We start from the raw sequence: 13,873 nt of genomic DNA on the forward strand, positions 1-13,873 counted from the left end.
CATTATTCGTAGTTGGCATTTACTTCCAGACTTCAAATGCGTATGTAAATATGTATTTTAATATAAATGAGATCATTGTGTACATTGATAACTTCAAATGATATGTCATACTTCTTTCCATTCTAACACTTAAAGGCCTATCAGATACTTTTCAGTGGCCCCAGTGTATTTCAATACAGGAAAGTATTACAGTTTACCAATTTTCTATTGCTTGACATTTAAATTTTTTTTTTTTTTTTTTTTTAATTTTTGGCTGTGTTGGGTCTTCGTTTCTGTGCGAGGGCTTTCTCCAGTTGCGGTGAGTGGGGGCCACTCTTCATCGCAGTGCGCGGGCCTCTCACTGTCGTGGCCTCTCTTGTTGCGGAGCACAGGCTCCAGATGCGCAGGCTCAGTAGTTGTGGCTCACGGGCTTAGTTGCTCCGCGGCATGTGGGATCTTCCCAGACCAGGGCTCGAACCCGTGTCCCCTGCATTGGCAGGCAGATTCTTAACCACTGCGCCACCAGGGAAGCCGCCGGCATTTAAATTTTTTTAACTCTACAATGATCATTCTTAAAACTACATATCTGTGAGAGAACTCTTATAGTGCCTGGCATTTAATATCTATTGTTATTATAATTATTAGTAATCCTTTTTAACCTGATAGCCCTTGACTTTCTTTGATTTTAAGTTGAGCATCTTGTGTTCTTTAAATTTCATGACAAAATTTTTAACCTACTTTTCTATTGAGGAAATTTCTTCTTTACTTATTGATTTATAAGAACTCTTTATATATTGAGAATACCAACCCTTTATCTGTCATATAAGTTCCAAACATTTCCACCAGTGTGTTCTTTGCATTTTAACTTTGTTTAGGGTTTTGTTTTTGTTTTTGTTTTGCCACATAGCATTGTTTTGTATTTTCATTTTTATGTAGCCAAAAGACAGTCTTTTTTTTTTTTGACTTGTGAGTTTAATATATATTTTAAAACTCACTCAGTTTTGTAGCATTGTTTTATGATCTGGGATCTTATTTCTGAACATACTGTAAGGCAGTGATTTAGATTTTTTCCCAAAAGGTACTAAATTAAAATGAAAACTTAGGAATATTTCTCAACCTGCTCCATGGACCATAGGTATTTTTTCTTACTAGTAGTAAGAAAAACAATAAAAATGAATTTTTTAGTAGGGATTTGCAATGTAAAAAGCTTGTTTACATACTGTATCAGCTAGGAATCTTTCTGTTCCAGGTAAGAGAAGCCTGACTCAAACTGGCTTAAATAAGAGATTCAATGACCCACTTATCTGGAAAGACCAGGCATCATGTGGGCTTTGGATGTAGCTGGATTCAGAAGGTCAGTAAGCTCACCCTCCTTTCTGCCTCATTCTTAGGCTGACACTTGTTAGGGTCATAAGATGATGTCCAGCAATTTCCAGGAATTACCTGCTGTCTCATCCATATGCAGGGCAAAGAGAGATTGTTCTTTTGATTGCTCTCAGAAGAGTGAGGGAGTTTCTTTCCCAGATCCCATAATAAATTTCTTCTTGCTTTGTCCAGCCATGGTGTCCAGGAAAATAATAAATGGTCTCTTTCGATTTAGTCAATCAGAGCCTTCTCTAGAGCAGGGGGCGGGGTGGTGGGGGGCAGCGGTGGGATGTGTTGGGGAAAGGTGACTATCCATCCAAGCAAAAATTGGGGTCACATCACTGAGAGGCTGGGAGGATGGAAGCTGAGTGCTCAAATTAGCAAACCCCTACCATGCATACACCATCCTGTTTGTTACTTATAAGAACCCTGTGCAGGCAGGTAGTTACTAACTTCCCTATTTTATGGATGAGAATACCAAAGTCTAGAAGAGTGACATGATTTGCCTTGACCGCTCGCCTAGATGGTGGCAAAGCTCAAATCATATGACTCTAAACTCTCCGCTCAAATCATACGACCCTAAACTCTCCGCTCTGCCCAGTACTCAAATGACCTCCCTTCAAGCTTAACATCACCATTTAGTACGTGGGACTGTATCAGTTCTACAAATGAGTTTAAAGAATTAAAAGGTCAAAAGGAGATATTAGCTGTTGGCTGAGTCGATGCTCCTAATAGGGGCAGAGCATTATGTGAGGTTCCACCATGGTGGCCTCAGAAGAACTGGACATGAGGATCCTGGTCTACCTCAGCCGGGTTCCCCCAAAGAGGAGCATATGGTACAAAGGCTTATGCGTGGGTGGTTTATTTGGCAATGTGGCCACAGGGAACAGGAGGGAGAGTCCGGGTGAGACAGGAGGCTGAGGAGGACAGCCAGGACAGTCAAGCCAGCCACCTCTGTAGGGGATTGCCTGACCCCACAGGAACTTTTGGAAGCTCTAGAAGTGGGTCATCACGGGGTGGGGAGAAAAGGGGAAGCATTTATCCTGCAGCTCACATCCCCAGTCATCCCTGGTTGTTCTCAGGGTGTCAACAGCCTTGCATTTCTGAGCTGTGCATAAGTGAGTGCCCGGTGGGTTGGTTGGACATCCCAGCTGGTCACTGCAGTGGCCAGAAGGAGATGGGACAAGAGGATTTTAAGTGGGGCACCAGGGGTCTTCAACATGTGATCCATTATAAGCCGATAATACAAAGCTTGAGTTAACGAAATGATACACAAACAAGCCTGAATTCCTGTTTCCCTAGCTAACATCTGATAAGTTCATGCCTGGATTATTACAACCACTTCCTGGAAAGGTCTTCCTGGTTTTTCTCTGTTCGACTACTGCAGTAATCTTCCTAAAACACACTAAAAATTTCCATTTTTTCACTACTTTACTGAAAGGGTTCATTCCTCTGCACTGCTTGCAGGATTATGTACAAATGTTTTTGCTTGGCATTCAGTATTCTTCACCATCAGTTTTACCATCATTAAACAGCTGTACTCCCCCCATCACTGCCCCAGCTGGGCTCAAGCTAGTCTAATTTCCTTACCGTTTGGTAAGCCGGCCAAGATTATTCCTTCTCTGTGCCTTTGCTAATATTGTTCCCTCTAACTGACAGGGATGACATGCAAAACATTTACCAACTGCCAAGGCAGGCACTGGCCAATGGGCATTAGGTCTGAGCCAGTCAGAACTGATGGCAGGTGTAACTGACAAACGGGTCGACCAGTTGGCTCAGCTGCCATTCTCCTTGTGTCTGTTGGACTCCATCTCTCTCTGTCCTCCATGAAGATTTCCTGGATTGCTGTTACTTATGTTGTTCTTTCCTTCTTCCTGCCTTGTGTCCTGAGTATTCTTAAAGCTGTTCATGTGATGACGTAACAGCCTAAAACACCTGCACTTGTGGGCAGCACTTTACTGCCTTTTCATATGGGAACAATTTCATGATATTTTCTGTAGAGAGACTAGAAAGATATAATTCAGTCTTTCCTATAACATGGCTGATCAAAAATAGTTATTGATATTTTAGAAAAGTTTCAGCTTCAAAAATTTATGACTGATGACACCCACTCTTAGAATTTTTGTCATATATGAGGAAACCTCTACTAAGGTTCCTTCATGTCTGAGCTGTAAAATTTCAGGAGATTTAAATTTCTGTGGGATGCTCTTTGAATTGCCTTTGGATAAATTCCTGAAAGCCATTCCAGCACCAGCATAGCCAATGATATTTTATCTGTGTGATGGCTTCAAGACATGGCCCCCAAATTCTTTGACACTCCTCTCATTGAGAGATGGGATCTATGTCTCCTCCCCCCTTGAATCTAGGTAGACTTGTGATTTGGTTGTAACCCACAGATAGCTAGATCAGGAAAAGCAACACAGCTGCTGCTTTGTTCTCTGGGATTCTCGCCTTTGGAGCCTCGATCCATCATGTAAGAAGTTGAGCTCCTCCAAGGCTGCCATCCTTGGGAAGGAAGCCTGGGTCACATTTAGGAGCTGAGATCCCAGCTGACAGCCAGCACCAACCAGCAAACGTGATTCTGGCCCCAGCGATAGAGTCACCCCTTCCACAGGGTCTTCCAGCTGAGGCCCTGGACATTGTGGGGCAGAGACATGCTGTGCCCTGTCCGAATTTCTGTCCCAGAGAATCCATGAGCGCAATAAGTTGGTTGTTTATAACACTAGGTAACACAGTGCTAGTGACCAAAATAACCGTGCACAAAAGTAACTGTGACCTAGGTACACTCCCAAGGTTGTGGGGTGCCAGGCTTGAGCACAAATGGAGGTCTGTATATCACACGTGTAAATATCTGAAGTTTTCTAAATTAAATATTATAAATCATGCTAATAAACTATTAAATAAAGGTGCTGTCTCCTCCTTCATTGAAAAATATCCTTCATGGTGACCGGGAAGGCCAGGTTTGGATTTAGAATTCCCATCGGAGCCCCCTCCCCTTCTTCAGACCCCCCCCAACTCCACCCAGCACCTGTGGCATATGCACGCCACGCTCCATCCATACCCCCTGAAAACAGCCCCATTGTAGCCTTTCTTGGCCCTACAGGGGCACAGCCAGCAGTGGGACTTGTCATCCACACGAGGGTGGGTTCAGATGAGACCCCCGGTGCAGGGCAGGATGTTGCAGGATCCCAGGTCTGGTGTAGAGTCTGGGGGGTGGGCTCTGGGGTGCATCCAACAACGTGGACCCGCGAACTTCTCACCAGAGGAGTCAGTCTTGTACAGCCTAAAGGCATTACTTGTGCCAACTACAAAAATGAATCTCTCTCAACTCAGACCTCAGTTTTCAATTCGACTTCCCCTTTGCCATTTCCCAAGAATATCCCCGGCCAGTTCAGTGCCACCTGAGAGGAGGGGAAGTATGACGGAGGGCAAGTCATTGTGGAAAGAGACAGCCATATTGTCACTTGTGGTTGGAGCTTCTCACTTTGGGAAACACTCCAGGAGCATGGGGTGCAGAGAAGAGGCCCAGGCAAGCAAGGGGCGGGGAAGCTATAGCTCCATTCGCTTCATGGAAACCCACCTCCATCCCATTTCTTGGCTTGCTCATGCCCTCTTGAAAGACGCCCTGCGGAAACCAAGATGTACGTCAGATTTGGCCTCTGAGACCCGAGAAAGAATTTCAGCTGGAGCAGAGGTTGACGTTAGTGACCCATGGGCTACATTTGACCCGCAAATGTGTTTTTATTTGGCCCGTACAGTGTTTTAAATGTTTTTCTGAATAATGGGTTAGCCTTTAAAAACTGGGAGATATCACATGAAATTCTCGATTTCTTGCTTTTCCTAGAAATTAGAATGATCTGGAACACGGGGCCTGCATTCCCCCAGAGCAACAAGCAGCCACCCCTTAGATAGGACACAGGCTCCTGGGGTCTCCAGGCCTCACCACCACACTCGTCTCCGTCTGGGTCTACTTCCTGGGGCGTTTGCGTGTCCAGTGCGTGGGTTAGAGCAGCTGGACACAGACACCTGCAGAAGATGGTACCTGCTGATGGACAGCCCTGCAGAAGATGGTACCTGCTGATGGACGGCCCTGCAGATGGCAAAGGGCTTAACATCTGCTGAATGAGTAAACGTCTGGAAAAGTGAAAGGTTATAGTTGAGGTTAGTAAACACATTCAGGAGGAAAGAGAGCAAAACAAGAATCTTAACTGTGTCCAGTCCCCTTTAAAGAGTAAGTCTAGTAGCGCTAGAGTTATTGATTTTATGTTATAACGCTGACTATATGTTACTAATAATAGATTCTAATTCCATCCGATCCTTAAAGAGAAGGAAGCTTGTAACACTTCTCAAAGTGGATAAACCAAAAGCAAAAGGCCACATTGCAACCCCCTCAGCGAACTACTTCAAATCTGTCGTGAAACCTAAGTTTATCATGCTCTTTCTTTAAAAAAATTTAATTTAAAAAAAATTACCTGCCCATCTTATGTAGTAGCCCTTTAAAAAAAAACACAACAATATGGCAGTTCCTCAAAAGATTAACATAGAATTACCATATAATCCAGCAATCTCACTTCTGGGTATGCACCCAAAAGACATGAAAATAGTCTTGAAGAGATATCTGTGCACCCATGTTCACAGCAGTATCATTCACAACAGCCAAGAGGTGGAAGCAGCCCAGGTGTCCATCAAAGAATAAATGGGTAAGCAAAATGTGGTCCACGCATAAAATGGAATACGATTCAGCCTTAAAAAGGAAGGAATTCTGACACATGCTGTAATATGGATGAACCTTGAAGACATTGTACTCAGTGAAAAAAGCCAGTGACAAAAAGCCATATACCGTGTGATTCTAAAGAGGTTCCTGGACTCGTCAAGATCAGAGACAGAAAGTAGGATGGTGGTCTCAAGGGGCTGAAGGGGGGCATGAGGAGTTAGTGTTTAATGGGGACAGAGTTTCTGTTTGGGAAGATGAAAAAGTTCTGCGGATGGATGGGGGTCGCACAACAATGTGAATGTACTTAATGTCACTGACTGTAAATTTAAATACTGTTAAAATGGTAAACACAAAAGATACACTTGTGATCGTCAGCTTCTCTTCTGAAGTCAAAATTAGGTTCAGCTTGCTTCCCCCGAGAGGGTGCAGAACAGCTGTCAGAGAGGGTGCCAGAGCAGAGGATGAAGCAGGGCTCACGAGCCGAATGGGCCAGTGGAGGGGCCTCGCGGTCCTGGGTTAAAGGAGGCCACCGTCCGAGCCCCACAGCTTCCCGGCCGACAGACACCTCCGCCTCCTCGTTAGACAAGTGCTGGGGGGATCAGAGCTCAGCAGTCACAGCTTTTTTTCAAAATAACCGTTATCCAAAGAAGATGCAGGAAAGCCAATTAAATGTGGACAAGCCCAGCCTAAGGTCTCCAGAAAAAGGTTATCACCCGGTCAAAGTAGCCTTGCAGCCCAAGAGGACCCACGTTTGGAATCAAACCAGGGATAAAGGACCTTGCCTGCTCCCCACGTGCAGCCCCGGTGGCTGCAGAGGTGGCTGTGGAACCAGCCAGGCAGGACACAGACCTGAGCCTGGGATGCACAGGCTCCCGAGTGTCAGATGATATTGCTATTCCCACTGTACGTGTACTAGATTGTAGGTTTTCACCCCACGGCAACGTGGCGCAGTAAATACGAATGTCACATCTCATTACACCAAATATGTTACACTAAAATATACCTGGAATTTCTGAAATGTGTACATGAGTTTTACAAACCGCAATTCTCAGCTGTAATATTCACATATCACACAGCACCCATGGACCCATAGGCACTCAGAATCCTCCCATCCACCCAGGCTTGGACACTCGCCAGCCATGCGACCTTAGCCAAGGTGCCTCCCAGCCCTCAGCTTCCTCATCTGTAAAATGGTGACAACAGTTAGTATTTACCCCAGAGGGTCGGGCAGTAAGTGCCTGGTCAGTTCAGCAGTGGGTGTTTGTGAGCAGGTAAGCTCACCTTCCAGGTAGCGGAGTATCTGGGTAACTCCTGCCTCTGACCCTGAGACCCTCCTCGTATTTATGGGCCATTGATGTTTTAGTTTCAAAATCACCAGTTGAAAATTTTTTTCTTTTTTAAAAATTTATTTTATTGAAGTGTAGTTGATTTACAATGTTGCGTTAATGTCTGCTGTACAGCAAAGTGACTCAGTTATACATATATATACATTCTTTTTAATGTTCTTTTCCATTATGGTTTATCCCAGGACATTGAATATAGTTCCCTGTGCTGTACAGTAGACCTTGTTTCACTTTTCTATCAACACTGTTACCCGAGGGCAGAGATGTGAGATGCAGAAGGAGAGACACTGGGGAAACGTCGAGGGGGATGGGGAGACGTGATCTCTAAACACAATCACAGCCTGCATCTGAGTGCCTCAAAGTCTGGAACACTCGACTGGGTTCACTGTTATGACGCCCGTAGTGTGCCCGCCCCTTGAGGGCCAAGACTGGATGCGCCCAAGGGCCCTGCCGCCACTTTGGCTGGGACCCTGCCCGCCTCGGCCCTGGGAGCCTCCAGCTTTTCGGATGAGATCACCGCTGAACCCAGGAGCAGAGCGATTGGCCAGAATGCTCCAAATTAAGCCAGACACTGTGCTGCTTTTTTTTTTGAGGCGGGAGAACATGTGTTCGAGCTTTGTAAGAAAAAAACTACTCAGGCTTCGTGTTTTGATGACACTTGGCTCCCACCTCCTATAAGTCCAAACGTCTGGAACAGGGAAGTGAGCCCTGAGTTGAGTGATAAAGCTGATATGATTCATGAGTTTGTCGGGAGGAAAAGAACAGGAAACGGAGGGCCTGGTGCCAGGGCTGTGACATCATCACTTTGGCATCCCGTCCGGTCCTGGAAAAATGCAGCCTGCGCCGCCCTGAAGATTTTGAGACACAGGAGACAGAAGCTATTTGGTCGCTTGGCCAACTCCTGAGAGCAAGGAACTGGATTTTGGAAGTCTTATCCCCCAGAGCGCATGAAGGGTGAAATGTCAGTATGTGGACGGCCGCCAAGAACTCCAGGAGAAACCAAAGAAGAAACAAAACCCTTCATTTAAAACACCAGTGGAATACACACATATATACACATATATCTACACACACATATACATATATATCTAATCCTATGTGTATATACATATGTACCAACACACACACACACACACAGACACGTATATATTTAATCCTATGTCCTCTAACAGACTTCTTAGTGAGGAGGGAAGGCCAGTGCGGGGGAGTTGGTGATGGAGGAGGAGGAGATGGGATTTTCATCTCCTTTCATGGAGGAGGAGTAAGGGTGCAGGGCTCGTGCTGTGCCCACACAGTGACTATACCTAAGGCTCTTCAGCCTGGTCCACAAAGGGACAGTATTTCACCTTCACAGAACAAGTTTACTGACCGCCTGGTCCAAAGCAAGAGAACTGCCAGGAGAAGGAGGTCCCCTCTGGTCTCCCAGAACCAGATGTACGAGCCCTCCCCCCTCCCACACTGCCGACCTCGCTGCCTCAGGGCCGTCTGGCTAAACGATGCACTGGCTGGGCCGCCTCTGTTCCAGACTTTCCCGCGGACTTTGCTGGTCGTGCGGCCGGGCTGGACCTCACTTCAGCCCTGCAGTCCCTCCCACCCGCCGTGATGTGGTTCCCTTCTCTCTCTGTGCTCTGTGAGGGCAGGCGAGGCTCACTCATTTTGCATTCTCAGTACCTACGATATAATAGGTGTTCAATACACTGATTTTAATTAATAAGTGCGCAATGGATTAAAATTTTAAATTAAGAAATGAGTTGAGGCCCTTATCGCATGCTGACAGCCTCCATCCAGCAGGAAGGGACCCAGACGTGACAGTTTCTGGACAGCTACAAATGTAGCCCCACTTCAAGCCAGTATTTTTTTTTACTATGTAGTCCACATTTATTTACTGAGAAGAAATAAATTTTCTTTTGGTGAAAATTGTATCTATCTTCCACCTAGGGGTTTATGAGAGACATTGAATATAACGTAGCATCGAAACTGACTGTATTTGGCGTTGTCTTTCATTTCACTCTTTCCATCACTTGTGACTGGATTACAGTGAGTCACTCATATACACAAAGAATTGAAATAACACAGAGCCTTATTCAAAATGGATTTTAAGTTTATTTTTCTTGGCTTTCATTACCCCAAAAACATTTTCCATTTTTCTGGAGTCTTTATTATCTCTTGGGTTTTCTTCTGCAATTTTCTGAACACAACTTCTTGTTTACACACTAAACAGTCTGAAATTTGTGCAATAAAACAAACCACTCAGTCTCGGGAAGCACCCTCTTCAGTGTGTTATCTGGCTTCAGAACCTCGCTTGACGTGGGATCAGCCTCAGTTGATGGAGACCTGTGGCTGCACCTTCAGTGTTCACTCAGCTGGGGAGATGAGCGAATCCAAGGGGCTTTGTCTCACGCTCCACTTGGGGGAATGGACCATGTGGGTGGGGAGAGGACCAATTTATTTCAAGCCATGTATCTAGAGAGTCATCCATGGAAACCTGCACTAACCAAGGCCCCATTTGGCTCCAGTAAGGCCTGAGCACATGGGGGGCCTGGGGCCCAGAGGAGGTGCCTGGTATCTCACACCAGGCACCTTAATTCCAACCTGGGTCCGTCGCTCACTTCCATCAGAAGGCAAAATCAACGTACAGCCTTATGGTGACTGATGGCCATGAAATAATAAGGATAGTAACGACAGCTCCCCCCCAAGCGTGAGCCCCACCCAGGTGGGTGTGTTTGCCGCGCGGCTGGTTCCCGGGCCATGGGAAGCAGGGTCCAGTGAGGCAGCATGTTGGGTGCAAGAAACAGGCGCTCAGTGAATAGTTGCGACTGGGTGAATTTGCTGAAACATCACTCTGGGTAAAGTTCCCTCTGTGTCCTTTTGTTGAACCCTCACGACGTGACTGTGGGTGGAGCATTGCTGTGTCCATTTGACAGGTGAGAAAACTGAGGCTCAGAGGCAGACTTGTCCCCATACTTACAGCCGGTGAAAGGGACAGCTGATCTGAGCTCAGGCCTGTTTGACCTCAGGATCTGTGCTCCTTCCGCAATCCCACGTGGTCCCTGGGGCCCTGGAGCCGCTTCTGTCAGAGGACTCACTGTTGTGTGCTGCCTGGCAAGGCACAAAGAATACCCGCTGGAGTATCCACTGCCCACCAAATACTAATCACCAGGGGGCAGAGGTTCAAGGCCGTTTGCAGGGCAGCAGAGCCTTATCTACTGCCAACTGCAGATAAAGCCCAGCCGGAACTTCCAGCGTGTCACTGCCACGAGGCGTGGCTTTATTTGACTCCATGGGGGCAGATTTTGTGAGGTAGCGAGGGGTCGAAGTCCGGGACGGCAGAAAGCAACCCGCGAGCCTGTTCTTGCGGGAAATGCTGGGTTTGTGATGGATGGGCCATGGGTCGGGGCTCCGTGGGCAGGCTGGGAGCGCTGCACACAGTCTGTGGTGCGGTCCTGCCTCTGTGTGTGTGTGTGTTCTGTGCGTGTTTTCCACGTCACAGAGCACGCTTATGTGTTGTATGCGTGTGTGTGCATCGGTGAAGGAGGGGCATGTGCCTGTGACCAGCCCCAGCACCTGGGCCTGGGGCAGAATCCTCGGCAGAGGGTACGGGAGCTGGCTGAGCGGGGAGCTTCTCAGACCCGCTCCAGAGCCGGTAAATCACCCGCTCTGGGGCTGGGTCCCGGTTATACGTGCTTTTTAACATGTTTCCTAGGCGGTTCTTTTTTTTTTTTAATAAAAATTATTTATTTATTTATTTATTTATTTATTTATTTATTTATTTTTGGCTGTGTTGGGTCTTTGTTTCTGTGCGAGGGCTTTCTCCAGTTGCGGCAAGTGGGGGCCACTCTTCATCGCGGTGCATGGGCCTCTCACTATCGCGGCCTCTCTTGTTGCGGAGCACAGGCTCCAGACGCGCAGGCTCAGTAGTTGTGGCTCACGGGCCCAGTTGCTCCGCGGCATGTGGGATCTTCCCAGACCAGGACTCGAACCCGTGTGTCCTGCATTGGCAGGCGGATTCTCAACCACCGTGCCACCAGGGAATCCTAGGCGGTTCTTATACTGAAAGATGAGAACCGCTGTTCGAGGGATTGGGCAGAAAGATGGGTGTCCACTTTCTCCTTTTAGACGTGTGCGGTATTTGATACTTTTGTAATTTAAAAAAATACAGGTTTGAGGGAAGAAAGAAAAGGAAGGAGAACAGAAAAAAGGCAGCATAGTTTGGGGTGGGGCTTGGATGTAGGAACCCCGTTTCCCAGACTCTGGATTCTGGACCATGCCGTTTACAATCTGCCATCACACTGTCCCGTCTTCTCTGCTTTTCCTTCTCTCTCTCTCTCTCTCTCTCTCTCCCTCTCAGACACTGTCACTCCCCACCAAGCAAATACCACTACAACACCCCCTCCCAGAAAACCCCCAAACAGCCCCAAACTAGTATGTGCAAGGTGGCGGCTGCTGGAATTGTTTGTCCTGCCCAAGAGACCGGCGTTACTATTTCCCGAGCTGTACAGCACAGACAAGCCGCCCAAGAATTGCTTACAAGGTTGCCTTCTCATCATGAGCAAATACACCCACCATCTCCCGGCTTCCCGTTGACGTGGGGTTTATTCCACACACTCGGTTATAAAATGAAGGTTGTTTGAGTTCAGTTTTTGAAAATGAGTTTCTTTCACTTCAAAACGCAGAAGAAGTCCATTCCAAAGAGCACCTTCAATTCTAAAATTTTTAGTTTTTCACTGTTGGAGTCTTTAAAGGGAAGCCATTCAGGCCCTGGCTCTCCGGCAGGTCCTGGCAGGTGTAAGTCATACGCTGCGCCAAGGGCAGGCGGTGCAAAGGGCCTGTGCTCATACGCTGCACCAAGGGCAGGCGGTGCAAAGGGCCTGCGCTCATTCGCTGCACCAAGGGCAGGCGGTGCAAAGGGCCTGCGCTCACCGCAGGGGCCTTCCAGCCTGGGTACCGCACGTTGGCAAACACTGACCTGAGCTCTCAGCCCCCTCGAGTCCTCTGCCGCTGGTCGTGCAGGCCTCTTGCCACTGTGCTTGTGAATAAGAGCATCCAGTTACCGCGTCTCTCCCCGAACCGGGTACTTGACATAAGTTGCCCCAGATCGGCCTGCCAACCCGCAGGGTGGCCTGAGACCCGCTGCACGGGGGAGGGGAGGGTGAGAGCCGCCTGGGGCCCCGACCCAGGTCCACAGCTGCCGGCACAACTGTGCTTGAACCCTGCTCTCTGCTACACTTGGCGGTGCCCGGGGCCTCACAACAGCCCTCGCCCTGGCTCCAACCACGCGGAAGGAAGCGGTACTGGGGCTCTTTATGGGGGTGAGGCCAGGTCTTCACCGGGTGGGCAGGAGCCGGCCGCGTGGGTGGAAGAGCCACAGCCAGTGGACCAGTCTGTTCATGCAGGGCTTCCTCGACCCAGGCCGCATGTTGGAATCACTGAGGAACGTCAGGAGATCCCATCCCAGGCTACACCCAGACCAAGGAGATCAGAGTTTCTGGAACTCTCTGTGAAGTTCCACAGGGATGCACAGCTGAGGTGGAGACCCCTGGGTTCCAGGTGGGTCGGCCCGGCTCCCCTACTGCTCCCTCGCATGGGTGGTTGTGGGCCTGCAGCCCGGGGTCACCCGGGGCGTCAGAAAGGCCCAGCCTGGACCTCTCAGTAGGAACCTGGGTTTTCACAAGGCCCCTGGGTGATTCGCTTGTGCATTAAAGTCCCAGAGGTTCGGCTTCAGATGACTACCTCAGATGCCCCAGCATGTGAGAACCTCGGCAGACGCCCCGGCCTCCAGACCTGGGGAGGGGTCTCGCCTTGGGCTCCCATCAGCAACACGGTGGGACGTGGTGACTCCCTCAAGGAGCCCTGGGGCTCTGGCAGCCACGGCGCAGGAGCGGGCGTCAGTGAAATCGTGCCCGCTGACAGCTGCAGCGTGGTTCAGTGCAGTTTTGGAAAATAGGTCACCACTGCGATGATAACGGGTTAGTTTCTTGTGTCTTAATGATCTTTATCATGAAACAAAGCATCCTGTAACTTAGTAGCTTAAAACAGCAACTATTTGCTCAAATAACAACTACTGCTCAAATAACTGTTTATTTGTTCAAATTCAATTGTTTATTTGGTTCAGCAATTTGGGCTGAGGCCAGCTGGGAGGTTCTCCTGCAGATCTCGCCTGGGGTCACTCTCGCAGCTGTGGCCACCTGGTGCATCAACGAGCCGGGGATGGTCTGAGACAGACACAGTGGGCTGTGAGCCGCACTGTTGCCTGGGGGCCTTGGTTCTCCTGCACGTGGCCAGGTGAGCCTGGGCTTGTTACACGGTGGCGGCAGCAGTAGGAGAGCAGGACGTGGCCGCTGAAAGATCTCTGCTGGCCTTGCTCAGAATTTGCACGTCACTTCCAGCCCATTCTATCAGTTAAAGCAGGTTGCAAGGCCAGACCAGATTCCAGGAATGGGGAAAGAAGCTACATCTCTTGGTGGGGGCAACT

The 13,873-nt window shown here is 48.4% G+C and overlaps 1 long non-coding RNA gene across 1 annotated transcript; it reads left to right on the plus strand.

Moving 5' to 3' along the window:
• Nucleotides 1-523: 523 nt before the first annotated feature.
• LOC309607343 lies at nt 524-12,175 on the plus strand. The gene is made up of 3 exons (XR_014232381.1): nt 524-1,333; nt 5,189-11,104; nt 11,440-12,175. It is a non-coding gene; the product is annotated as an uncharacterized lncRNA (long non-coding RNA).
• The last annotated feature ends 1,698 nt before the right edge of the window (nt 12,176-13,873 follow it).

The sequence above is a fragment of the Balaenoptera borealis genome (genome assembly GCF_965194805.1).
Source record: "Balaenoptera borealis genome assembly, chromosome: 12".
NCBI classification, from domain to species: Eukaryota; Metazoa; Chordata; class Mammalia; order Artiodactyla; family Balaenopteridae; genus Balaenoptera; species Balaenoptera borealis.